The 20,738-nt window shown below is 42.1% G+C and overlaps 1 long non-coding RNA gene and 1 other non-coding gene across 4 annotated transcripts in view; one reads left to right on the top strand and one right to left on the bottom strand.

Annotated features, from left to right (window-relative positions):
• Nucleotides 1-20,738, top strand: part of LOC118901246 — a 50,968-nt gene that overhangs the window by 17,897 nt on the left and 12,333 nt on the right. For all 3 annotated transcript variants that reach the window (XR_005021312.1, XR_005021310.1, XR_005021311.1), the window contains one exon: nt 6,565-6,662. This is a non-coding gene — a long non-coding RNA (uncharacterized LOC118901246). The remainder of the gene's footprint in view (nt 1-6,564; nt 6,663-20,738) is intronic.
• Nucleotides 8,162-8,234, bottom strand: TRNAG-CCC. The gene has a single exon. It is a non-coding gene; the product is annotated as a tRNA-Gly (tRNA).

The raw sequence follows: 20,738 nt of genomic DNA, 5'->3' as shown, positions 1-20,738 counted from the left end.
GGAAAGGGGCCGTATTTGCCATGTATTGGGTTAGTGTCCCCCCAACATTCATGTCCACCTGGAACGTCAGAAAGAGATCTTATTTGGAAAAAGTGTCTTTGCAAATGTAATTAGTAAAGGGAAGTTATACTGGATTAGGGCGAGCCCTAAATCTAATGGCTGGTGTCCTTACAAGAAGGGGAGATTTGGACTAAGAGACATGACACACAGAGGGAAGAAGGCCACATGCAGAGAGAGGAAGAAATTTCAGTGATACAGCTACAAACCAAGGAATGCCAGGAATTGCTGGCAACCACCAGAAGCTCAGAAGAGGCAAGAAAGGATTCTTTCCTAGAGCTTCCAGAGGGAGAATGGTCCTGCTAACAGCCTGATTCCAGACTTCGAGCCTCCAGGACAGTGAGAGTTGTTTTAAGTTTTATGCTTCCTGGTTTGTGGTACTTTCTTATGGCAGCCCTAGGAAACTATAACATGCAGCATCTGACTTTTTTTTTTTAAATTAATTAATTAATTTATTTTTGGTGGCGTTGGGTCTTCATTGCTGCATGCGGGCTTTCTCTAGTTGCAGCGAGCAGGGGCTACTCTTCATTGCGGTGCGCGGGCTTCTCATTGCAGTGGCTTCTCTTTGCAGAGCAGGGGCTCTAAGCACACGGGCTTCAGTAGTTGTGGCTCACGGGCTTAGTTGCTCCACAGCATGTGGGATCTTCCCGGACCAGGGCTTGAACCCATGTTGCCTGTCTTGGCAGGCGGATTCTTAACCACTGCACCACCAGGGAAGTCCCCTGCATCTGACTTTTTTGTGGGGCTAAACATTTGGAATTTTAAAATGTTAAATCTTATCATTTTTTTCATGTTGGAGTTTTTTGTTTGTTTGTTTTTTGTTTTGTTTTTGAACTCACTGCAACTCAAACAAAACACATCTACAGTCAGACCTAGCCTTCAGGCCATCCATTTGCAACCTCTGCAATAGAGAAACTAAATACAGTGTAGGAAGATGACTAACAGAAATGAGAAGGGAGTAAGTGAACTGAGCTGAGGTATAAGTGTGCTAAATACTCTCCTGTCATAGCAGGAAGTAAAAAGAAAATGTCTAAATTTGATTAATAGCAAGAAAATGATTCCAAGTAGTTGCCTCTGGAAAATGGTCCAGGGGTGGGGAAGGTGACTGTTACTTTGAGTTATAAGTTCTTTTATATTCTTTGGTTTTGAAAGGTAGGTAGGCGTTACTCTCAGGCTTGCCAGGAAGTTGCTCTCGAAGGTGAGGAACTAAATTTTTCTGCCAGTAATAATAGAAGAGGCCAATGGCTGAGTAAAGTTTTCAGGAGTAGCAGAAGGCACTGCCTGTCTCTGGAGAAGAATAGGTTTTAGTACCTTTCAAAGAACAGACAGAATGTACACGTTTCCACACTTTTATGTTTCCCAGAATTTATCTTTATGAAGATCATGATAGTCCTTAATCCTGAGTCTGCTTTAAACTATAGAAATGAAACCATTGAGTTTCATAATGTTATGGTTTACAATGTCAAGGAACTAAAAAATTAAGAATTCATTTTTAAATCACTGGTAAATTCATTTTTAAATCACCTATGAAAAACCCTGGAAGTGCCATCTGTGTTTCATAGAGGTACTTGTGCCCTTCAGAGAGGGAGTATATATCCTTAATTATACAATTGTTCATAACATCTGAGATGACTAATGATTTTAAATGATAAATCAAAGGAATCCAGCCACTGAGCTTGCACAAGGGGAAAATCATCTCTAGAACTACATCCCGCTTGTCTTGAAATTCTTGTTTCTATAAAAATCTACCAACGCATTAGCAGTATATATGTACATGAAGGTTGCAAATTGAATTTATATATTTAGGTAGTTACTCAAGATGTCTGGGTTGGGACTTCCCTGGTGGCGCAGTGGTTAAGAATCTGCCTGCCAATGCAGGGGGCACGGGTTCGAGCCCTGTTCGAGGAAGATCCCACATGCAGTGGAGCAACTAAGCCTGTGTGCCACAACTACTGAGCCTGCGCTCTGGAGCCACGAGCCACAACTATTGAAGCCCGTGTACCACAACTACTGAAGCCTGCACACCTAGAGTCCGTGCTCTGCAACAAGAGAAGCCACCTCAATGAGAAGCCTGCGCACCGCAACAAAGAGTAGCCCCCGCTCGCCGCAACTAGAGAAAGTCTGTGTGCAGCAACGAAGACCCAATGCAGCCAAAAATAATTAATTAATTAATTTTTAAAAAAAGATGTCTGGGTTGCTTCTAAGAGCAACACGAGGAAATTAAAATTGGATTAAACTTGAAAAACAGGTTTATTATATGTCACTTTCTTCCCTCTAAGACTTTGATATTGGCCAATATCTAGACTATCTCCCTCAATCTCTTCTTCACACTAGTCCTGAGGGATCTTACTCAAAGGCAAATCTGCTTAAAGTCTTCCCCTAACCTAAATCCTTTAATGGATCTCTATTGCCTCCATGACAGATTGAAGGTTTTTCTTTATCTAATCTCCGTTCACCTTTCTGGCCTCCCCTCTCAGCATCCCGGTCAATCCAAATGTGTTGCTTGTTGGTCCTTGAACCAGAGCTCCTGGGCGTGGTTCCTTCCTTTTTCAATCCTCTTTCCCATGGCTGACTTCTGTGTTCCTCCTATGTACCCACAGAAGTTCACCTTAAGTCTCCCCTCCTCCAAGGAGTGACCTTCTTCATCTCTCCGAAGCTGAGATGTACGCTATCTTGGGTATTTCCACAGCATCTTATTGGATAATTCATCCTAGCTTGGCATCTTCACTCATTCTTTCCTGACCCTAATTTCCCTAGCGGACTTGTAATCTTATGACCATAAAGTTGGTCTTAATGAGAAAGTTTCTCCTTTTGTTTCTAAATAATGACTTGAGTTCTCAGCTCATTTATAAACCAGACAAATTCCAAGCCAGATGAATAATCAAGCCCCTGCCTGTTTTGCCTAACCTCACCCTCAAATCCCTTTACATTCAATCGCCCTGTTTCTACTCCCCACAAGGGGTGTCCTGGGTAAACACCAAATTACACAAAATCAAGCAGAAAAAAAATAACAAACAAAATTTCTACCAAAGAAAGAGGATTGTTTTCTCATAAAATAATGCACTCATAGTCAACTCTTCTAACTGTCCTTTTGAATGACTTGAATGTTAGTTTCCTGAAAATTTGAATTATATTCCCATTGCTTAGAATATTGCATAAAATAGTAGGCAGTCACTAAATATTTATTGCTGATGTTTTTTTAAAAACTTGATTTCCATTTACCTCTGGAGTTAATAGCAGAAACTTACTGCATGAGGTTTTTTTGCACAACATTTTAATTGAGAATGACAAGAGTCGTGCAAGTTAAACAGTTTTCCCATTTTATAAAAAATTATAAAACATTTGATAAGAATCTATAAATTCCAGGGACTTCTCTGGTGGTTCCGTGGTTAAGAATCTGCCTGCCAATGCAGGAGACACGGGTTCGATCCCTGGTCTGGGAAGATCCCACGTGCCGTGGAGCAACTAGGCCCGTGTGCCACAACTACTGAGCCTGCGCTCTAGAGCCTGCAAGCCACAACTACTGAGCCCACATGCCACAACTACTGAAGCCCATGCACCTAGAGCCTGTGCTCCGCAACAAGAGAAGCCAGCGCAATGAGAAGCCCACGCACTACAATGAAGAGTAGCCCCCGCTTGCTGCAACTAGAGAAAGCCCAGGTGCAGCAACGAAGACCCAACACAGCCATAAATAAATAAATAAATAAATTTTAAAAATCTGTCTAAAATTTTTTAAAAAAGAATCTATAAATTCCAATCCAGATGAAACGGGAAATGCTGCAGGATTTTCTTTTCCTGATAATTCTTTGTATTTTCTCTGAAAAATCTAGATGTTTAGAGGTCTTTGATTTAAAGAAAATTCCTCAAAATCAAAAGAAAATTCAAACTGACCATATTTCAGGAAAGGTAGAATTGGCCTATATCTGAAAAGAAAAAGTTTGGGCCATATGACATTGATTTTCTTCTGAAGTATTTTCCAAAATATTGACTATTTCCTGCTCCTTTCCCTTTTTCTTCTGATATTCACAGCAGATTCAAAAGAGAAATTTTAAATGTCAGCTAAGTAAAACTTAGTTGTCATTTTTGCATTTTTTTTTTTTTAACTTTTGACTGCACCACGGAGCATGCCAGATCTTAGTTCCCCGACCAGGGATCGAACTCTGCAGTGGAAGCTCGGAGTCCTAACCACTGGACCGCCAGGGAAGTCCCATTTTTGCATGTTTTTTAATCCAGTAATCCTGTGCATACCTACAGTCCACTAAACATCTTGCTGAAGGCACTCACAGATAATAACTCATTTACTTTTCAGAACACCCCTGTGATATAGGCATTACTATCATCCCTATTAAGCAAATGTAGAAACGTAACATCAAAGAAATCGGATAATTTCCTCAACATCATATAACTAGCAGAAACTTGAGTGATATCTGTATACTTAAGGAGAAAGGAGGGGGGATAAAATGAGAATTTGTCTAAAGAAGACATAATAGTATTGAAACATTTTTATGTTCACAGCTGTTCATGAAAGGACAGCTGGTTAATGCCTCACAAGATAATGTGAAGTCAAAACATATGTGTTTTCATCCCCTGACCACTGAAAATGAAAGGTAAAACAAATAATTACTCCAGAAAGCCCAGGGAAAAAAAAATTTTTTTTAATCAAGCCTTGTTACTATCAGCATTGATGACAGAGATTGTCCTATTGAATCTGTGGCAGGCACCATTCTGGACACAAGAACACAATCACGTAAAGCAGACATGTTTCTTCTCTGACAGCACCATTTCTATCTCTTCTGGTGGAAAGTTTATTTGAAAGTCTACCATTCCAGACTATAACATATTTGAGACTCTCTTTCCTTATCATTAAAGATGGCCTTGGATGGACTTCCCTGGTGGCGCAGTGGTTGGGAATCGCCTGCCAATGCAGGGGACACGGGTTCGAGCCCTGGTCTGGGAAGACCCCACATGCCGCAGAGCAACTAAGCCCGTGCGCCACAACTACTGAGCCTGCGCTCTAGAGCCCGTGAGCCACAACTACTGAGCCTGTGCTCTAGAGCCTGTGAGCCACAACTACAGAGCACGTGTGCCACAACTACGGAGCCCATGTGCCTAGAGCCCGTGCTCTGCAACAAGAGAGGCCACCTCAATGAGAAGCCCACGCACTGCAACAAAGAGTAGCCCCCGCTTGCCGCAGCTAGAGAAAGCCCGCGTGCAGCAACGAAGACCCAATACAGCCAAAAATAAATAAATAAATTCACTGAAAAAAAAAAGTGGCCTTGGAGATAGTTCATGGAAGTGTTTACATCAGTAGTAGGCGACCTCTTAGCTTCCCGTGAAAGGAGCCCGTGCTGATCCTCACTGTATCTTGGCACTGCCACCATCACCTTCTGGTTTAGGACTAGGGGAGCAAGTTTGGAGACGCAGAGCCCCCGTTTCCCTCTCTCTTGATGAGGAGGCCCTGGGTCTCCAGGACACCTGACTCAGTCTAACATTTGGATGACCTTCTCATCCCTTCCACCATCATTTGCTTCTCAGGGTAAGAACATCAGTTAATAGGTGCCAGTTTCTGTTTCCGTAGCCCTATGGCGTCCGTATAATTCACAGGAAAAGTCTTCAGTTTTGAAACGGCTCATCTGTGCTGTGTGCTCCCAGGAATGCCAGGCTTCTTTAAGAGCTCTATGTCCCTTACTGTCACTCCCATATCATCTTACTCAGAGAGTTTGAAGGCTACAAAGTAATAACCCTATTTTTAAGAGAGTCTTGATTTCACTCTATATGTACATGAAGTGCAAAAAATTAACAGTTTACATCTCATTTTCATCATTAAGTTTTACTCATATTGTCTGGAGGGTCTTTGCTCAATTAATCCCTCCATCTTGCGTTCTTTTCCTCGGAACTCAGATCGGAAAGAGGTTTGCTGTCAGTGAAAGCTGTGTGGCTTGGGCTCTAACAGTCTGACGGGCAGCTGCGTCCAAGGGATTAGAGATCATGATAGTTGAGCCTGTTACTTGGCAGGGGGAAACACGAAGGTAGGTCTTGACAAGTCAGAGCATGTGTGGTCTCAATGATAGCAGCTCTCCTGCTGCGCTCGCCTGGCAAATGAGACTGCGTCCTCTGAAAATTGTTCGGAAGAGTGGGTCTTATGTTTTGTGCTTCAACAGATCACTACGATTCAACAGAAATAACTTCGTTCAAAACAAACATTTTTTCGGAGTGCTTCTAAAGCTATGCTTGTGGGAAGGAAATCCAAAAAAGAGGGGATATATGTATACGTATGGCTGATTCACTTTGCTGTACAGCAGAAACTGACACAGCAGTGTAAAGCAACTGTACTCCAATTAAAAAAAAGAAAAAAAATTAAAAATAAATAAAACTATACTCGTAAACTGATTTCAAAGTATGCTTTACTTTATAAAATCATGTCGTTGACACACATTTTACCCTTTATAATATCTGCCCCCGTGTATAACTTTTAACTCACTTTCATGTTTGAATCCTCTCTCTTAGGGTTTTGAAATTCAGTCCTCGGATGAAATCTCAAGGGGACATGTGACAGGGTGGAAAGAGTAAGAGGTTGAGTCAGAGGGACTCTGGCTATAGCATTTGTAAGTATTTTCATTTACTCTCTCTTAGCCTCAGTTTCCACATCTGTGAAATGGCAAGAATGATGGCTGTCTCACCTATTGTTACAAAGCTCTTGTAAATAATACTGGGTAATGTGTATGAATAATATGAACCAGCATACGAGGTAGGTCCTGTTACCGTTATACAAAAAAAGGGAGCTAAGATTTGAAGTGCTTAGCTGACCTGCCCAAGGTCACTCACAATATACCAGACTGAGTTCATACACTACTCCAGACTCACTTGGCTCCCCCTGACCCTACCTCCTGACCTTGGCCTCTTGCTCAGTGGAGCTCACCTCATCTCCTAATGCCCCAGGTGACTCAGACTCCCTGGGGGTGAAAGCATGGCATTGGCCTGAGGTCCCTCATGCCCACTCAGGAAGCAGCAGCTTCAGCACCCAGGTCCAAAGTGACCCACTGACTGGCTCCTCGCACAGCTTCCAGATTAGATGAAGCGCTGCTTTCCCAGCACAACCCAGAAGTGTGGAGTAATTAACACCCTGTGGGGCACCCTTGGAGATGGGAAGAAGTCAGCAAACAAGTGTATCCTCCTTCCTCCCCTTGATGGGCTGCTCCCACAGCACTGCCACGTGGCACCTCCAGAGATGTCCTGTGTGACCGGTGTGTTTTCCTGTGAGGCTGTGACCAGCTCCGTAACTCACCACATGTATTTGCTTCTCCCTTTTTTCCGTCATTCTTTGCTGCCCTTAGATTGCACCTCCCAATAAAGCAGCTGACGTGATCACACGCTAGATCTGTACTATCCAATTCAGTAGTCACTAGCCCCATTTGGCTATCAAAATTAAAATTAATTAATTACAATGAAATAAAATCTAAAATTCATTTTCTCAGTCACACTAGCCACATTTTTATAAAATACTTATTTATTTATTTGGCTGTGCCGGGTCTTAGTCGCAGCATACGGGATCTTCTTTGCCACAGGCAGGGTCTTAGTTCCCTGACCAGGGATTGAAGCTGGGCCCCCTGCATTGGGAGCGTGGAGTCTTAGCCACTGGACCACCAGGGAAGTCCTCACACTAGCCACATTTTAAGTGCTTAATAGCCACATGTGGCGAGTGGCTACAGAACTGGACAGCACAGATATAGATCATGTCCATCATCACAGAAAGTTCTACTGGACAGGGCTATTCTAAACCTTATCATGACCAGTATTTCACACAGGAGTTTTATTTTAAGCAGTGCCCTTCTCTGACAGACACCTTCTGTCTTCCCAACTTGCCCTAGTATTCCCACTTAAATAATCTGTAACCCCCATTGGACCTGTAGTTATAAGATCCTGCATCTTTCTCACTGCTGTCCCCCTCTTCCCATGTCCTCATCACTCCCCCTACCCAGCTTAAATGTTACCTTTCACTTCATTTTTTTTTTTTTTTTTTTTTTTTACTATTTATTTATTTATTTGGCTGTGCTGGGTCTTAGTTGCGGCACATGGGATCTTCTTTGCCACAGGCAGGATCTAGTTCCCTGACCAGGGATCGAACCTGGGCCCCCTGCATTGGGAGTGCGGAGTCTTAACCACTGGACCACCAGGGAAGTCCCTCACTTCATTCTTAATTCCTTTGTGTCTCCCTTTACTATACTCACCCGACGTGCGGGATATCTTCCATTTGCCTCTCTAGATCCACCGTCCACCCTTCTCCACCCTGCTTTGTGCCCTGGGAGGGTGACCTATATGGTCTACAATCACCAGTGAACCCCCTGTTCTCTGGATTCCATTTGGGTTCAGCCCATGACAAACCAAGGAGCTCAGAGAGAGGAAGAAGAGGGAGGTTAGGATATTTATTCCTCCAGCGCCCTTCTAAGAACTCAGCTGCATCCCTCAATGGAAGGACTCAGCTCCTAAAAGGCCATCAACTATTATGCACTGAAAAACAAAACAAAACTCCTGGATAACTAGGCCCTGACAGACACCTGTGACCCAAACTGCCCATAATAAACTCAGCGGTATGTGCTCTACCAAAACATCAAAATTTGGACGTGCACAGCAGATTTCTTATAAAATAGAAATGGTGTGCCCGGTCTCATATCCCACACAGCATTGCCTGAGACGAGGGGACGCATTTTATGGCAGAAAGTAGAGCGCTGCCCTCAGCATCTGTGGACTTCGCTGACCTTACCACGTGCCCCATTACGCAGGAGTAGCTGGTTTGGCTTGTAGTAGCTGGAGTGGCTTGCTGATGGTTCAGTCCAGACACCAGCTGGGAGGCACCACCCCGTGAGGTTGGGCTGCCGATTTACAACTCGAGGTGTGCTTTTAACCGGTGGTCAATTTATGGTGCCTTCTTCTTCCTAGCCAGGATGCATGGGCACCAAGGGTCAAAGACGAGAGTGTCCCTTCTCCCTGTTACACCGTACACGTGAAGAATTTTTGCTTTCCGTCTATGTGACCTTAGCCTCCCTTAGAGATCCTAGTGCCCAAGGGAGGAATGCAGAGAATGAGGCTACTGTGCTGGCCGGGTCACTGATCCTGATTACCAGGGAGAAATTGGGTTGCTGCTACACAAGGAAGGCAGAGAACTATGTTTGGAGCCCAGAGGATTCACTGGGGGCCTCGTAGTACTCAACTGGCCAACTATCCTAGTCAATGGGAAACTGTAGCGGCGCAATAAAGCAAAACCACTAAGAACTGAAACCCCACGGGAAAGAAGGTTGAGTCACCCTACTGGTAAAGGATCCCATCCAGCTGACGTGTATCAGAGGATAAGACAAACATGAAGCTAATCTGGAAGAATGCAGCTGTAATTACCACCTGCTTAGACCTCATGACCAGTCACAGAAGCAGGGATGGTCATAGCTATGTTTTACATATCAATTAATTATTTTTCCACATCCCTTTCCCCCTTGTCCTAGCCACCTGATATGAAATATGCTAGAGTCGGGACTTCCCTGGCGGTCCAGTGGTTAAGACTCCACCCTTCCACGGCCGGGGGCACGGGTTCGATCCCTGGTCGGGGAATTAAGATCTCGCATGTCTCACAACATGGCCAAAAAAAATAAAAAGCTCTAGTATTGGCTGATATTTTAGGTTCAGTTGGGACTATGACTGAATAAACATTTCCCTATGGTAATATGGAAGCTGAAGGACTTTGAGTATCTCCCATGATGGGGAGACAAAATTTCACCTGCACAGAGATCAAGAGTTGATGCTGCAGGGGGCAGGGGGTGAACCCTACTGAATAGCTTCTGTTCCACCTCTCCAGATCCAGTCTCCATTCTTCTCTCCCCTGATCTGTGCCGTGAGAGGCTGACCTTTATGGATAACATCAAAGCTTCCCTTGCCCTCTGCTTCCAATTAGGTTCAATTTATGGGGAGCACCTATAAGGAGATCAGAGGGAGAGAGAAGAGTGAGGTTGCAATGTTTATCCCCAGGCTCCCTCTCTGGGGGGGGGGGGGTTGCTGCCTGGTGGCCATATTAGTTATGTCACAAACCTTAGTGACTTAGAACAACCACCATTTTATTATCTTCCTTGGTTCTGTGAGTTGACTAAAGCTCAGCTGAATGGCTCTTCTGCTGGTCTCATGAATAGTCTCTCATAAAGCTGCAGTCACCTGCCAGCGGGGGCTGGAATGTCCAAGATGTCCTGACTCTCATGTCTGGCCCCTGGGTGAAGGCAGCAGGAAGACTGGGCTCAGCTGAAGTTCTGAGAAGATGAGACTTCTCTCACCCCCCAAGTAGTCCTAGAGCCTCGCCCTCTCCGTGTGGCCCCTCCAGAGGGTCTTCCTACGTGGTCCCGCCAGAAGAGTAGCTGGACCTGGTGACTCGAGGGATCCCCAAATTGCAAAAGCAGAGGCTGCCAGACCTTCTTAAGGTTCAAAGCTTGGAGCTGGCACAGGATCACTTCCATCATCTTTTATATAGTCCCTTTATTAAAGATGGCAAGATGTGTATCCAGTTCTTGCCAAAGAAATGTGAATGTAAGTGATGTGTGTCACTTCTGGATGGAGATATTTAATAGCTGGTGTGCTGTCTCCCTGTACTATATTCCCTGCCATGGTGACCTTGGGAGCCCGAGATTGAGAAGGCAGGCATTTCTGCATAGAATAAAGCTGGATTCTTGAGTCACCAGATGGAGAAGAGCTTTGGTCTAATATATGCCAAGTCGCTGAGATTTAGGGTTTGTTACTGCATCATAGCCTATCCTATCCTGTCTAATACAATTATGTACCATTTGATTTGTGTTGGAAAGGAGAACTGAACAATAGCTGATTCCTGAAATATCCTTTTCAAGTCACATCACCCACATGTCAGATGCTTAATGAAAAGTCGATTTTCAACCAGCAAACAAAATATGCAAAAATAACTTAGGGCTATGAGGAAAGTAATAAGTGGTTAAGTGCAAGACATCTTCCACATTTTGGAGATGTATCATGTGGATGTTTTAAGAGCAAATGTCAGAAAGTCTAAATCAAATTGGCTTAAAACTAAGAAAATGCATTATCTTGCACTACAAAAGGTTTCAACTAAGATGGGGAGTGCTTCAGCATTGGTCAACTGAACAGTTCAATGTGCCGTCAAGGACCTGGATTCTTTTCATCTTTCTCTTCTGAAATCCTTGGTGTTGGCTTTATTCTCAAGCTCATAATAAAATAGCAGCAGCAATTCCAGTATCAACATTGCCACAGGGAAATGAGAGGAAAAAGGATGACTTCTCTCTTAGGAATGAGGGAAGTTTTCCCAGAAGCCTAATAGACTTCCCCTCATGTCTCCCTGGCCGGCATTCAGTCATGGGATCACTCATAACTGATCATTGACAAGGGGCAGTGGGATTATCCATGGAAGAATCAGCCTTATTCTTAGAACTGGGGGTACTGTGACTATAAGGAGGATGGTATTCTTATTCTTAAAATCTGGGTGGAGTTAGGAAGGAAAAACTGTGGCTGAAGCCTGAAGAGAAACTGACAGCGTGGCCCACAGTAGGGAATAATGAAGTGAGGCTCACCCGTGGCGCCCTCTAAGATATGCTTTATTAATAATTAAGAGCCATGTGTAGAACTGATACAAAGAAAACAAATACTTAAAGAATTCCTTTTCATGTCACTTCCCCGTTTATGGTGCTCAATTTTATTTATTTATTTATTTATTTTTTCCACACACACACACACACACACACACACACACACACACACTGTATTTTATTTTTACAAGAGATAAATAAACTGACACCAAGCATTGTAAATGGATGACCACAACAAAAGCAGCAATGATTGCAATTACCAAACACGAAACACAATCACACTATGTCATAATATTGACATTCAGTCCAGTAATCCTCCACTGTAACAGCTCCTTTACTTTGCAGTGAAAATTGATTTGTATATTTATTGCCTCTGAGTCCTTGTGGGATATTTTTTTATTCAAACAGAAAGTCACAAAAATTATAATCATCCTCATCAGTTCACTCAGTCCCATGTAATTAATTTTTTTATCTTGATCTTTTGTTAGCACTTTTATGAATTCATCAGTTTTCCATTAGAGTTCTGAAAATGCTTATTCATTCAGTTCAGCAGTATAGTCAGTTACCAGAAAGCTGTACTTGTCAGAGTCTTTTCCATGAATCCCTTGAAGATGAAACCCTTTTATAGGAACATTTTTGCAAAAGCATCAGAGTACACCCAGAACTGTCTGTAATGACAAAAGACTTAAAAATGACCACGGTTAAATATTTGATGAAAGTTCATAATAATGCAATTGACAAGGAAATTTAGTTATTTCTGAGATATACATTTTAAAGTAATATCTAGAATTATGACTTATAACATTATACCAGAACATATAAGATTTTTAGAAATTTCATGTAATGTCTGAAACATTTATATTAACATATTTCCATACAAATAACCCAAAGAAAGTTTAGTATTAGTTGTTTTTTTGTTTCTTTGTTTGTTTGTTTATACTGCATGTTCTCATTAGTCATCAGTTTTATACACATCAGTGTATACATGTCAATCCCAATCCCCCAATTCAGCACACCACCATCCCCACCCCACAGCAGTTTTCCCCCCTTGGTGTCCATACGTTTGTTCTCTACATCTATGTCTCAACTTCTGCCCTACAAACCGGTTCATCTGTACCATTTTTCTAGGTTCCACATACATGCGTTAATATACGATATTTGTTTTTCTCTTTCTGACTTTACTTCACTCTGTATGACAGTCTTTAGATCCATCCACGTCTCAACAAATGACTCAATTTTGTTCCTTTTTATGGCTGAGTAATAGTCCATTGTATATATGTACCACGACTTCTTTATCCATTCGTCTGTCGATGGGCATTTAGGTTGCTTCCATGACCTGGCTATTGTAAATAGTGCTGCAATGAACATTGGGGTGCATGTGTCTTTTTGAATTATGGTTTTCTCTGGGTATATGCCCAGTAGTGGGATGCTGGATCATATGGTAATTCTATTTTTAGTTTTTTAAGGAACCTCCATACTGTTTTCCATAGTGGCTGTATCAATTACATTCCCACCAACAGTGCAAGATGGTTCCCTTTTCTCCACACCCTCTCCAGCATTGTTGTTTTTAGATTTCTGATGATGCCCATTCTAACTGGTGTGAGGTGATAACCTCATTGTAGTTTCGATTTGCATTTCTCTAATAATTAGTGATGTTGAGCAGCTTTCATGTGCTTCTTGGCCATCTGTATGTCTCTTTGGATAAATATCTATTTAGGTCTCTGCCATTTTTGGATTGGGTTGTTTGTTTCTTTAATATTGAGCTGAATGAGCTGTTTATATATTTTGGAGATTAATCCTTTGTCCGTTGATTCGTTTGCAAATATTTTCTCCCATTCTGAGGGTTGTCTTTTCGTCTTGTTTATGGTTTCCTTTGCTGTGCAAAAGCTCTTAAGTTTCATTAGGTCCCATTTGTTTAATTTTGTTTTTATTTCCATTACTCTAGGAGGTGGATCAAAAAAGATCTTGCTGTGATTTATGTCAAAGAGTGTTCTTCCTATGTTTTCCTCTAAGAGTTTTATAGTGTCCGGTCTTACATTTAGGTCTCAAATCCATTTTGAGTTTATTTTTGTGTATGGTGTCAGGGAGTGTTCTAATTTCATTCTTTTACATGTAGATGTCCAGTTTTCCCAGCACCACTTATTGAAGAGACTGTCTTTTCTCCATTGTATATCTTTGCCTCCTTTGTCATAGATTAGTTGACCATAGGTGTGTGGGTTTATCTCTGGGCTTTCTATCTTGTTCCATTGATCTATGTTTCTGTTTTTGTGCCAGTACCATATTGTCTTGATTACTGTAGCTTTGTAGTATAGTCTGAAGTCAGGGAGTCTGATTCCTCCAGCTCCGCTTTTTTCCCTCAAGACTGCTTTGGCTATTCGGGGTCTTTTGTGTCTCCATACAAATTTTAAGATGATTTGTTCTAGTTCCGTAAAAAATGCCATTGGTAATTTGATAGGGATTGCATTGAATCTGTAGATTGCTTTGGGTAGTAGAGTCATTTTCACAATATTGATTCTTCCAATCCAAGAACATGGTATATCTCTCCATCTGTTGGTATCATCTTTAATTTCTTTCATCAGTGTCTTATAGTTTTCTGCATACAGGTCTTTTGTCTCCCTAGGTAGGTTTATTCCTAGGCATTTTATTCTTTTTGTTGCAGTGGTAAATGGGAGTGTTTCCATAATTTCTCTTTCAGATATTTCATCATTAGTGTATAGGAATGCGAGAGATTTCTGTGCATTAATTTTGTATCCTGAAACTGTACCAAATTCATTGATTAGCTCTAGTAGTTTTCTGGTGGCATTTTTAGGATTCTCTATGTATAGTACCATGTCACCTGCAAACAGTGACAGTTTTACTTCTTCTTTTCCCATTTGTATTCCTTTTATTTCTTTTTCTTCTCTGATTGCCGTGGCTAGGACTTCCAAAACAATGTTGAATAATAGTGGTGAGAGTGGACATCCTTGTCTCGTTCCTGATCTTAGAGGAAATGCTTTCAGTTTTTCACCATTGAGAATGGTGTTTGCTGTGGGTTTGTCATATATGGCCTTTATTATGTTGAGGTAGGTTCCCTCTATGCCCACTTTCTGGAGAGTTTTCATCATAAATGGGTGTTGAATTTTGTCAGAAGCTTTTTCTGCATGTATTGAGATGATCATATGGTTTTTATTCTTCAATTTGTTAATATGGTGTATCACATTGATTGATTTGTGTATATTGAAGAATCCTTACATCCCTGGGATAAATCCCACTTGATCATGGTGTATGATCCTTTTAATGTGTTGTTGGATTCTGTTTGCTAGTATTTTGTTGAGGATTTTTGCATCTATATTCATCAGTGATATTCGTCTGTAATTTTCTTTTTTTGTAGTATCTTTGTCTGGTTTTGGTATCAGGGTGATGGTGGCCTCATAGAATGAGTTTGGGAGTGTTCCTTCCTCTGCAATTTTTTGGAAGAGTTTGAGAAGGATGAGTGTTAGCTCTTCTCTAAATGTTTGATAGAATTCACCTGTGAATCCATCTGGTCCTGGACTTTGGTTTGTTGGAAGATTTTAAATCACAGTTTCAATTTCATTACTTGTGATTGGTCTGTTCATATTTTCTATTTCTTCCTGGTTCAGTCTTGGAAGGTTATACCTTTCTAAGAATTTGTCCATTTCTTCCAGGTTGTCCATTTTATTGGCATAGAGTTGCTTGTAGTAGTCTCTTAGGATGCTTTGTATTTCTGCGGTGTCTATTGGAACTTCTCCTTTTTCATTTCTAATTTTATTGATTTGAGTCCTCTCCCTCTTTTTCTTGATGAGTCTGGCTAATGGTTTATCAATTTTGTTTATCTTCTCAAAGAACCAGCTTTTAGTTTTATTGATCTTTGTTATTGTTTTCTTTGTTTCTATTTCATTTATTTCTGCTCTGATCTTTATGATTTCTTTCCTTCTGCTAACTTTGGGTTTTGTTTGTTCTTCTTTCTGTAGTTCCTTTAGGTGTAAGGTTAGATTGTTTATTTGAGATTTTTCTTGTTTCTTGAGGTAGGCTTGTATAGCTATAAACTTCCCTCTTAGAACTGCTTTTGCTGTATCCCATAGGTTTTGGATCGTCGTGTTTTCATTGTCATTTGTCTCTAGGTATTTTTTGATTTCCTCTTTGATTTCTTCAGTGATCTCTTGATTATTTAGTAACGTATTGTTTAGCCTCCATGTGTTTGTGTTTTTTACGTTTTTTTCCCTGTAATTCATTTCTAACCTCATAGCATTGTGGTCAGAAAAGATGCTTGATATGATTTCAATTTTCTTAAATTTACTGAGGCTTGATTTGTGACCCAAGATGTGATCTATCCTGGAGAATGTTCCGTGCAGACTTGAGAAGAAAGTGTAATCTGCTGTTTTTGGATGGAATGTCCTATAAATATCAATTAAATCTATCAGGTCTATTGTGTCATTTAAAGCTTGTGTTTCCTTATTTATTTTCATTTTGGATGATCTGTCCATTGGTGTAAGTGAGGTGTTAAAGTCCCCCACTGTTATTGTGTTACTGTCGATTTCCTCTTTTATAGCTGTTAGCAGTTGCCTTATGTATTGAGCTGCTCCTATGTTGGGTGCATATATATTTATAATTGTTATATCTTCTTCTTGGATTGATCCCTTGATCATTACTTAGTGTCCTTCCTTGTCTCTTGTAACATTCTTTATTTTAAAGTCTGTTTTATCTGATATGACTATAGCTACTCCAGCTTTCTTTTGATTTCCATTTGCATGGAATATCTTTTTCCATCCCCTCACTTTCAGTCTGTATGTGTCCCTAGGTCTGAAGTGGGTCTCTTGTAGACAGCATATATATGGGTCTTGTGTTTGTATCTATTCAGCAAGCCTGTGTCTTTGGTTGGAGCATTTAATCCATTCACGTTTAAAGTAATTATCGATATGTATGTTCCCTATGACCATTTTTCTAATTGTTTTTGGGTTTGTTTTGTAGGGTTCTTTTCTTCTCTTGTGTTTCCCACTTAGAGAAGTTCCTTTAGCATTTGTTGTAGAGCTGGTTTGGTGGTGCTGAATTCTCTTAGCTTTTGCTTGTCTGTAAAGCTTTTGATTTCTCCATCGAATCTGAATGAGATCCTTGTAGAGTAATCTTGGTTGTAGGTTTTCCCTTTCATCACTTTAAGTATATCATGCCACTCCCTCTGCTTGTAGAAGTTTCTGCTGAGAAATCAGCAGTTAACCTTATGGGAGTTCCCTTGTATGTTATTTGTCGTTTTTTTCCCTTGCTGCTTTCAATAACTTTTCTTTGTCTTAAATTTGCCAATTTGATTACTATGTGTCCTTCGGCTGTTTCTCCTTGGGTTTATCCTGTATGGGACTCTCTGCGCTTCCTGGACTTGGTGGCTATTTACTTTCCCATGTTAGGGAAGTTCTTCGCCTACAATCGCTTCAAATATTTCTCTCTGGTGCTTTCCTCTCTCTTCTCTCCTTCTGGGACCCCTATAATGTGAATGTTGTTGCATTTAATGTTGTCCCAGAGGTCTCTTAGGCTGTCTTCATTTCTTTTCATTCTTTTTTCTTTATTCTGTTCCGCAGCAGTGAATTCCACCATTCTGTCTTCCAGGTCACTTATCTGTTCTTCTGCCTCAGTTATTCTGCTATTGATTCTTCCTTCCAGTGTAGTTTTCATTTCAGTTATTTGTACTGTTCATCTCTGTTTTGTTTTTTTCTTAATTCTTCTAGGTCTTTGTTAAACATTTTTTGCATCTTCTCGATCCTTTGCCTCCATTCTTATTTCCGAGGTCCTGGATCACCTCATCTAACAGTATTCTGAATTCTTTTTCTGGAGGGTTGTCTATCTCCACTTCATTTAGTTTTTTTTCTGTGGTTTTATCTTGTTCCTTCATCTGGTACATAGCCCTCTGCCTTTTCATCTTGTCTATCTTTCTGTGAATGTGGTTTCTGTTCCACAGGCTGCAGGATTGTAGTTCTTCTTGCTTCTGCTGTCTGCCCTCTGGTGGATGAGGCTATCTAAGAGGCTTGATGGGAGGGACTGGTGGTGGGTAGAGCTGACTGTTGCTCTGGTGGGCAGAGCTCAGTAAAACTTTAATCCACTTGACTGCTGATGGGTGGGGCTGGGTTCCCTCCCTGCTGGTTGTTTGGCCTGAGGCAACCCAACACTGCAGCCTACCTGGGCTCTTTGCTGGGGCTAATGGTGGGGTCTGGGAGGGCTCACTCACACCAAGGAGTACTTCCCAGAACTTCTGCTGCCAGTTTCCTTGTCCCCACGGTGAGCCACAGCCACCACCCGCCTCTGCAGGAGACCCTCCAACACTAGCAGGTAGGTCTGGTTCAGTCTCCCCTGGAGTCACTGCTCCTTCCCCTGGGTCCCGATGCGCATACTACTTTGTGTGTGCCTTCCAAGAGTGGAGTCTCTGTTTCCCCTTGTCGTGTCAAAGTCCTGCAACCAAATCCTGCTAGCCTTCAAAGTCTGATTCTCTGGGAATTCCTTCTCCCCTTGCGGGACCCCCAGGTTGGGAAGCCTGACGTGTGGCTCAGAACCTTCACTCCAGTGGGTGGACTTCTGTGGTATAAGTGTTCTCCAGTTTGTGAGTCACCCACCCGCCAGTTATGGGATTTGATTTTGCTGTGGTTGCGCCCCTCCTACCGTCTCATTGTGGCTTCTCCTTTGTCTTTGGATGTGGGGTATCTTTTTTGGTGAGTTCCAGTGTCTTCCTGTCGATGATTGTCCAGCAGCTAGTTGTGATTCTGGTGCTCTCGCAAGAGGGAGTGAGAGCACGTCCTTCTACTCCGCCATCTTGGTTCCTCCTCGGTGCTCAGTTTTAGATCATCCAAAGCTTTAGTTAAGCTATTCACAGGCTAAAAAGGGGATTAGAAAGTTGAGGATTATATGTAGTTATTTTAGGAATGATAGTGGGAACTGAAGAACTACATCAGGTAACATATTTTGGTTCCAAATTAAAGTATAGAAACAAGACTTAAACTGGCTTAACAGGAAGGAAGTTTATTATCTAACGTAGCAATTAACAGTATACCATCAGGGACTTCCCTGGTGGCACAGTGGTTAAGAATCCACCTGCCAGTGCAGGGAACACTGGTTCAAGCCCTGGCCCAGGAAGATCCCACGTGCCACGGAGTAACTAAGCCCGTGAGCCACAACTACTGAGCCTGCGCTCTAGAGCCCTTGAGTCACAACTACTGAAGCCCACGCACCTAGAGCCCATGCTCCGCAACAAGAGGAGCCACCGCAATGAGAAGCCCATGCACCGCAATGAAGAGTAGCCCCCACTCGCTGCAACTAGAGAAAGCCCGCGCATAGTAATGAAGACCCAAGGCAGCCAAAAATAAATAAATAAATAAAAAATTTTAAAAACAAGTAAACAATATACCCTCATTCGGTAATAAGAATCAGGGTTGGTTAATCCATTTGTTCAGTGATACCTTCATTCCAGGTTTTTCCCATCTTTCTGTCATCCTTGATATAGGCTTCATTTTCAGGCTCATGGCAAGATATTTTTAGCACTTCTATACATCAAATTCTGAAATGACAATGTCCAGATGATAAAGGGAGGAGACATCTGTTCTCATGGCTTTTCTTTAGGATGGCAGACAATGTCTCAGGGCTATCTTCCATCCAGCAGGATTCTCCTCACGTCTCACTGGCCAGGTTTTGGCCACAAACCATTTATGAACCCACTGGCAAGGAGTATAGAATTTCCATGATTAGCTTGTGTTAATTATCTGGAGTCAAATGGATGTTTGGGAGTCAATTTTTAAGTGAGAAGCTGAAGCCAAGATGAGGTATACAATATGTATAGAAGAAAGAGGAGGAATAAAATCAACAAACACTGAAGACTAAGGTTCCTGAGACAGTCTGGTAATATGGGAAGAGTGAAGCTTGTCCCTACACTCTCTTCCGTTTGCAAAGGACTCCTGGTCATAACCCTACAGGAAATCAGGGGAAGACCATAGCGTCTCACAGCTATGTCACTAACAAAGTCACCTGGAGCAAGGCTGTCATTCATTCATTCAACATTTATTGAGCACTGGGATAAATAATGAAGATAAAAATGAATGATTTGTGGTTCCTTTCCTCAAGGAGCACACAGTCTAGTGAGGAAGTCATAATAAACTGTTCCAGGAGCTATAAAGAGGACTGTGAACTGTGTCGCATGGCAGAGACGATGAAGTGAGGGTGGAAGGATTCACCGGGGAGAATCACAGGTGCCTGTGCTAAGTACTGAATATGAATGAATTGTCAGACACATAAACAGATAGGGAGGAGCCTTCTAGGAAAAGGGAACAACGGATATGGAGACCCTGAGGCACAAGAGGACATGGCAGAGTAGAGGAACGTGAAGATACCTGGTGTGGCCGGTGAGTCAGAGTTGTCTGAGTTAAAGTTGTCAGAGCAGGCTTTCCACTGAAAGGTCTCATAATCCATGATAAGAAGATTGGGATCTTTAGATCTAGTAGAGGCCACCGAAGGATGTAAGCAGGGGTGGGACCCTAGTCAAATTTGTATTTTCCGGAGCTTACTCTGGCAGTAGATGGAAGATAGTGCTGCAGGGATGAGGCTAAAATCAAGCAAACTGTTTAGGGAGGTAAATTCAGTGGGCTTCAGTTTCCTCATCTACATCGGCATTGGGCTAGGCTAGGCATCACAAGTGCAGCCTCTGCCAGGGCGGGACAAGTCCTGTGTGTGTGTCAGGTGCACTGTGAACAGCTGGGGGCTCCCTCGATGAACAGAACACATCCCAGCTAAAATAGGGCAGCAGCGACTCAGCCCGGGGTGGTGTGTGTAGCTGCGGACCTAGCAGTGCCAGACCTTCCAGTTTAAAACGCTTTTTATGAAGTCTTCCAGTATTTATAGGTTGGTAACTAATTCAACGGTGAAAACCAACATCAGCAGCAAGACTAGACAAGCTAAGTAAATACATCTGCCAGCTAAATTCTGATGGTATTCATCAGTTGGGCACCTTGGGACATGAAAAGCTCAAGGGCCCCTTCCAGCTCTAACAATATATGATTTTATGGTATCCCAATGGTATTTGTGCTACCCTATCACTGGCCATTCATGGTAAGTCAT

Source organism: Balaenoptera musculus, chromosome 9 (genome assembly GCF_009873245.2).
Source record: "Balaenoptera musculus isolate JJ_BM4_2016_0621 chromosome 9, mBalMus1.pri.v3, whole genome shotgun sequence".
Taxonomy (NCBI): Eukaryota; Metazoa; Chordata; class Mammalia; order Artiodactyla; family Balaenopteridae; genus Balaenoptera; species Balaenoptera musculus.
The sequence above is the reverse complement of the archived record's forward strand: the minus strand, read 5'-3'. Positions and strand labels throughout refer to the sequence as shown.